General features: G+C 35.5%; 1 pseudogene; it reads right to left on the bottom strand.

The window, feature by feature from the left end:
- Positions 1–1,105: 1,105 nt before the first annotated feature.
- Positions 1,106–4,612, bottom strand: LOC119652543 (annotated as a pseudogene).
- Between the last annotated feature and the right edge of the window lie 1,397 nt (positions 4,613–6,009).

The following is a 6,009-nucleotide window of genomic DNA, read 5'->3' as shown; positions in this document are numbered from 1 at the left end:
GTTTATTGAGATGAAGCGGAGCAAAATTAAGAAAGATACAACGATTTAAGCAATCACGTCTCCTACATGGCTTATCGTGGACTCGGGGTTCGAATGGCAAAAAGCTGCAGTTGTTAATGCATTGGATTCGTTCAAAAATATGTATAGTGCTCTTCCTAAGGATGTTTTGGATGCCATTGAGCCTATCTATGAAGCAAAGATACCCTCCTAGAACAATGTGCCGAAGGTTTTACACATAACAGTGAATGACAGTTCGAACCAACTTATCGCAATAATCTCACCAAAGTACCTGAGTGGAATGTCTCACATCGTTGAGATTGTAACTTATGAGGCAGCCTGTGTCTTCAGTGAAAGTTCTTTGTTCTACTAACCTTTATGTAAGGCGATAAGCCTGCGGAGCCGGGAGTTGAAAAACAGATTAAAGTAAAACAAGTCGGAATACCGGAAGCTCGCGCTTCGGGTATAAAGGTTTTGTGTTCATCTTATGTGACAAACTTCTAAACACATTTTTCCATCCGTATATAGTTACAAATCCAACATGTTCCTTCTTACTTTTACAAGCCAACAGAGATATTATTCTCACCTTAAACAAACAAATTATTTATTACCGAATACTGTACATATATATACATTTCTGAAATATGGAAATATACTATTATTAACTTTATTTGTGCAGGTATCGGAACGGAGTGTATTTTGAGATGGTAGAGATGCACCACTATGATTTTTTGGTTAGATAGGTTCTGAGAATCAGGCCTGCTTCACTTTTTGGAGCACACATTTTGAGCCCTCACTCCTCCATCTTTCATTCAATGTCAGAAACAAAATTTTCGAAAAGTACTAACCAAGCTCTTTCATTTGATACCCCACATGACCATATTTTGTGAAAAAAATGCACACCACCCTGGCAATAAAAAAACAATTCCTTTTAATTTATTGCAATAGGAAATTCTTCTGGTACTCAAATTTCAAGAAAATCAAAAGCAAGCACTACAATGTATCTTGTACGATTTTTTTTATTAATTTTTTAGGATGAGATGAAATTTGATGCCATCATCATGACATCATGACATCATCAAATTTAAATTTTTGATTAAAAAGATTCATCAAAATTAATACACAAAACATTATTTTCGCACTGGCTAAGAAGCCTTTGTTTTCAAATTCTGTAAGGCCGTCTTACATTCATCAACACCAGCTTGATTAATATCATAACCAGGAATGGTTTCCTTGCACAATTTATACCAAGCAACAACCTTTGGATATTTGTTGATATCAAACTCTTTGAGCAGTTCAATGGTGGAAACAGTGACTACCAAACTGATATCAGCCAACGTAAGACTATCGCCAGCGGCATATTTCCTACTCTCGAGGAATGTGTTTAAAAATCCAAAAGCTTCCTCCAACCTCTTGAGTTTCTCAGGATCAGCTGGAGCGTTGACAAAGATTTATGGATAAAAATAGTCAGAATATCGTTGATAAAGGGTTCCCATATCGAAGTACAATCTCTGGTTCACGATAGCCCGACGTTGGACGTCGGCTGGATACAATGAGCTTCCTTTGCCGTATTTCTCAACCAAATATACCAGGATGGGACGGGACTCCCAAAGGATGAAGCCATGATCGTTCAATGTTGGGATGGTGTGCTGTGGGTTCATCTAGAAGATAATTTTGTTTGAGGTAATTAACGTTGATACTGCGTTCTTGCAAAAAAAAAAATATTATTTTATGCTACTCAAATTTTCAAAAAAGGCTTAGGTGTGAGAATTTATGTAATTCCTCAAAATCGTTGATACTTTTACCAAGTTCACAAAAATGGGACATGTGGTAGCCAGTTTATCACATATTTGTATTGGAAATATCATGCGGACAAGTGAACTCAAAGTAACATACAGTGGGTCAAACGCATAATCGCACAAAGGGTGTCCCATATTTTGAACATGTTAATTTGTATTAAACTATTAGTTTTTTTCTCAAAATTTGTACGAAGCTTTTAGATAATAAACTTACCTATTAAGAGATGCATATAACATAATACATTTTCATTCAATATTATTCTAAAAAATCAAAACAACAATGAATAGGCAAAAATCACGACAAACGAATATCGGACATACAGACAAATCAGCAGAATGTCGCTATATACCATTACTTTCTTCCTGAAATTATTTGTTACTGGTAGGCACAAGTTTTCATGAGTTCAAATTAAAAAGTGTTGTTCAAGTTTTTTTCGAAAGGAAAAGAATATGGAAGCAATGACTGTCAGTGCTAAAACAAACAACTCTTGAAATACGTCACCTAATAATGAAGCCCCATGGAGGGGGTAAAACTACCCAAACCATCAGAAAAATTGTTTGTGGAAACCACTCCACTATTTAGACGTTATAAAACGATATATTCTAAAAGAGGTTAATAAAAATATTTCTTAACGAGAAATGAATTGAAAAATATAGTCCAAAACGATTTGGAAAAGGATATTTATGCTGACACGGTTGAAAATTTTCTTGAGAAATATAATTTTCATGGAAGAATAGCTTCACGACTTTACCTCCGCAAAAAATATTTTAACAACATATTGACTTTTTGAAAAGGGTAAATACCCGAAAAATTTTATAATTCAAATCATTTTAAACCTTTTCTAAGATAATACAGATATTATTTACACAATTTAATTTCCATCGCTTTCATGGTAAAAGATACATGTGGCGGAAACCTTGTACAGACTTTAATCCACATAATATTCGGGCCACTATCAGGCATGGTGAGTTATGCAACCGTCCGCAACGTCGGCATCTTTTAACGACCAGCATAAATCCTGGTTCTAAATAATAATAAACGAAGATGCATCTGCGCATTTTCTTTCCTCCGTATGACCCTTATAAAAATTTCGGTCTTTATCATTTTCCATATCTCGTCATACCCGACTCAGATCAAATGTTTTCTTTCACAACATGTCCTGTTGTTGAATAATAAACGAAGATGCATTTGCGCATCTTCGCTGCTCAGAATGACTCTAATAAAAGGATAGGATTTTACGTAGACAAGAAGGATTTTCCGTACATAAGAACCATATGTTAATATGTGTTATGTATTAGATAGTTTCATAAAAGATAAGGAACATATTTATATTATGTAAACAATTTTAAGGAAATATAAATACGAGGTGACCGAGAAGGAACCTCAGTCTTGTTTCGATATTACAACAGTCTTGTTTCTATATCACAGTACGGAAGTTACCCTAAGTGTTGTTACTTAACTTGGTGGAGGGTCAGTGATATTTGGGTATTTTTCCAGCGCAGAAATATGGAATATTTATTTTATAGATGGTAAAATGAATAGATTCCAATATTTACAAATCTTAAAGCAAACTGTTAAGCAAAGTGTTGAGGAGCTAAATATATTGGATAAATTCGCCTTTTATCAGGATGATGATCCTAGGCACATTTTCTATGTTCCTGAAATGTGGCTCATCTATGCCCGAAATTTATGAAAACACCTTTGCAGTCATCAGATCTGAACGTTTGGGAAGAAATTGGAGAAATTAAGATTTAAAAATCTGGAGAAGTTTAAGGAGGCTATTAAGCAGAAGTAGAACAATATTTCTCCAAAATTTGATGCAAATCTCGTGCACTCGATACCCCGACTTATTTGTTTGACTTAAATTTTTGCTTATGTTTCGTTATTACTTCTTTATGGGATGTTTAATAAAAATATATTATGTTATGTACTTATCTTGAAAAGCCTGTTCATTATCGGAAAGATGCATAAATATAGCTAGATGCAACATAGCTGTAGTTTAGTTTGGTATATATGTTGAGAATAACACGACTCTTTGTCGCATAGTGACCACTATTAATGAGGATAAAACCAAACATTTTTCAGTTCTAGAAAACAACTCAGGTATAGATTTTTATAGGAAATTTTCCTCTCAATTTTGAAAGTCTATAACTATAACATTAAACACTTCTTCCACCACAGAATAGAAATGTCCTTTAAACTTACCTTCAAGTACTCTGGAGTGAGATGGTCACCAGCGCTTAAATGGGTAGGTTTCAGATTCAATTCCAGGCCAAGAGCTTTTGCAGTCATCAAGATTGATCGGCATGGGGCAGATAGGGGCGAATAGTATAAATCCATTCTTTCTTCTTTGTTGTTGAATCCTGCAATTCACACTAATCACTACACATCATTATCGCGAAAATATATAAAACACACTTCAGCAATATTAATGTATGTATGTATAACGAACGGGGCGGAAAAGCTCCTCTAACTTTCCAGATGCAAACAAACTAGTGGATTCCATCTAATTTTGGAGGAATTTTTCTAACATACACATGTACATATATATTTGCCGGCAATTTGTGAAAAACATTTGGTTAGATACGATTCTACGGAAAGCACTTGCATTCATGTGGAAGAATAATAATAATAATGTTATTTACACTTACCACAAGCACTGTAGAAGTTTTAACGTTAACAGAATTAAAATTTGACTGAAATATGCCTAGTGGTGTTGGCCTGCTTTATATCGCTTTCTTGTTGGACACCAAATAGATAATGCTATTAAATTATTTGCCTATAGATAAAATGTAGGTAAGAATACTGTTTTTGCTTGCTTTCTGCGATTTTCGGTTTCAGTCAGTTTGTGCTTCACACCTTTGTGATATTGGAGAGAGCTTTTTCGGGTGGTCAACCCAATATTATCAACGAGAGAGCTGCGGTTGTGATTCATAAGTCGGTAAAACACAGTATTATATTACGTAAAAGATTTGTTTAATATATTCTTTTTAAGTTGATTTGCGCTCATGAATGAAATGCAGAATATGCGTGATAAGTTTCTACTCTCAACTATGGTTGCAATCTTGGCGCTAGAACTAGAGGAATTTCAAATATTCAATGCATCAATCTTCTGTTCATTCCCATGTTGAGTATAGGGTCATTGGTTCAAGGAAACTTACTTTCAACCAATGATTAAATACACTAGAATACTCCACTAGGAAATGTACGCCATAGACAGATGTACCTCCTTCAACCTCTAAAGGAACAATAGGGGCAGAACATTGATATCCTAACTTAACATACCAGGTGAATTCCAAACTAGTATTGAAATGTCGTAGCAGACAGAACACGGTCAGCTCGCTCAACAAGGTCTGGATACTCTGGGTTTCAGGCCTTATTTGGTTAGAAGGCAATGATTCAGCGAACGAGCTGGCCAGGAAATGAGCAGGGACGTCGCTATAGGGGCCTAAGCCATTCATTCCATGGAGTCGGAAATGGGTTCATGGCTACTACATAGAAAAATGAAGCGGTAAGGGACTTCCCTTGACAATATTATTATTTTTATAGGGGATCCACACAATGTGTAGCGCATCAACCGTTGCGCTTTCCAAGGCATTTAACAACAGTATTTCTTCGTTATTTTGCACACATTATTTTTTAAGCGCGTGCGCTGTATCTGTATGTCCCAGAAAAATTGACAAAAAACTCAATTAAATGCAGTAAATAAAGAAAATTTGTTAGCCAAAGACTCTCTTTCATATATAGTATAGAATGTGGAAAGACTTTTGCAAAGAATACACGGTCAAGGTGAATTTTCAACCCATTTCACGGAGGAGTGAGGAATTATGAAATGAAAGAGAGGATAAAGAGGGTATTGTGGAGGCAGAAGATCTCTCCTTTCTAACGCCGTTGAAGAATTGTGGCGATCGTCCTCTATTGAAAGGTTATGGCCTCCGAAAAGGGGTAATTACCAGGGATGAATAGATCTGTCAATAAGCGTATTTATAATACGAAAGTAGCTTTTTTTCGCCGTAACTTTGTAACAAGTACTGACCGTTAAGGGTTTGGGGGCGGGGGGTATAAGGGTGAGACCTACTCTTCCTCCTTTTAGAGGCGAGGCTGGAAAATTCAAGTTTGCTATGATGATATCAAAATAGTTCCCATTTCAAGTGCTATAACGTTTATGATTACCACGATTTATCAATAACGTTTGACAAGAGGGAGCTTTTG

The sequence above is a fragment of the Hermetia illucens genome, chromosome 3 (assembly GCF_905115235.1).
Source record: "Hermetia illucens chromosome 3, iHerIll2.2.curated.20191125, whole genome shotgun sequence".
Lineage (NCBI taxonomy): Eukaryota > Metazoa > Arthropoda > Insecta > Diptera > Stratiomyidae > Hermetia > Hermetia illucens.
Note: the sequence above shows the minus strand (reverse complement) of the source record. Positions and strands in the feature narration are given on the sequence as shown.